At 55.0% G+C, this 1,109-nt stretch overlaps 1 pseudogene; it reads left to right on the top strand.

Moving 5' to 3' along the window:
* Positions 1-3: 3 nt before the first annotated feature.
* LOC141372376 (uncharacterized) lies at positions 4-712 on the top strand (annotated as a pseudogene).
* Positions 713-1,109: the final 397 nt, after the last annotated feature.

Genomic DNA, 1,109 nt, shown 5'->3' with positions numbered 1-1,109 from the left:
GGAGACCAGGAGCCGGCAGGTGACCCGGCAACTGCCCACGGAGGGCCTGGCGCTGCCCAGGAAGAACTGGCACCTGCTCCTGCGCCAGCCCCTGCCCCTGCCCCTGCTACAGTTCCTGCCACTCCCCCTTCCCCCAACCCAGCCCCTGCTCCTGCCTCAGACCCAGATCCTGACCCAGCTCCTGCGCCTTCCCTTAACCATTCCTTTGCCCCTGCCCCAGGCCCTGCCCCTGCCTGTGCTCTTGTTCCTGCACCTGCCCCTCTTCCTGCTCCTGCCCCTGCCAGAGCTACTGTCCCTGACCCAGATCCTAGCCTTGCTCCTGCCCCTGTCCATACTCCTGCCAGAGCGGCTGCCCCTTTCCCTGCCCCTGCCAGTGGTCCCGTTCCTGCCCCTGACCCAGATCCTGTCCCTCCTCCTTGCCCTTGACCCTGCCCCTGCTCTTATCTCTGTCCGTGCCCTGTCCCTCCCCTTATCCTGAGCCCTGCCCCTACTCCTGCTCCTGCAGGGCTCCCACGGCCACATCCAGAGGCCACATCCAGAACCCACAGCCCTGCAGCGAGAGCTCCTTGTACAATTACCCTTAGTTCCATCGCCCGAACCCGAGATCCAGCCCGATTGTTTCATCCCCTCCCCGTGTGTTCTTTGTCTCTGGTAGATATTAACTGTTATTTTATCCTTCCATGTCCTATATACTATTTATTATTTGTTTTAAATAAAATTACTTGTTTTCAATTGAACATGTCTTGAGCATTAAGTACATGCCCAACGCTGTGCCACCACACCCCACAACATTGCCGCAGAATATCTCATTCCCCAAAGGAGTCCCAAACCAGAAGCCCTCTCTGCCCTTTTCTCCCCCATCCCAGACCCTGGCAACCCCTATGCTGCTTTCTCTCTCTGTTCCTTTACCCATTACTGATATTTCTGTAATTGGAATTACACAATAGGGGCCTTCGTGTCTGCCCCCCTATTTTCAAAGGGGACCCCTTTTCTTCTGTGTTTATTTGTCATAAAACTTCCCTTATTTGATATTGAAATCCCTGATGGATTACACATCAGATATAATCAAAGAGGCCACTTTAGGAATTATGGGCACAATCTCGGGGCCA

Source organism: Callorhinus ursinus, unplaced genomic scaffold (assembly GCF_003265705.2).
Source record: "Callorhinus ursinus isolate GAN/ISIS: 27379988/994484 unplaced genomic scaffold, GSC_fseal_2.0 scaffold13218, whole genome shotgun sequence".
NCBI classification, from domain to species: Eukaryota; Metazoa; Chordata; class Mammalia; order Carnivora; family Otariidae; genus Callorhinus; species Callorhinus ursinus.
The sequence above is the reverse complement of the archived record's forward strand: the minus strand, read 5'-3'. Positions and strand labels throughout refer to the sequence as shown.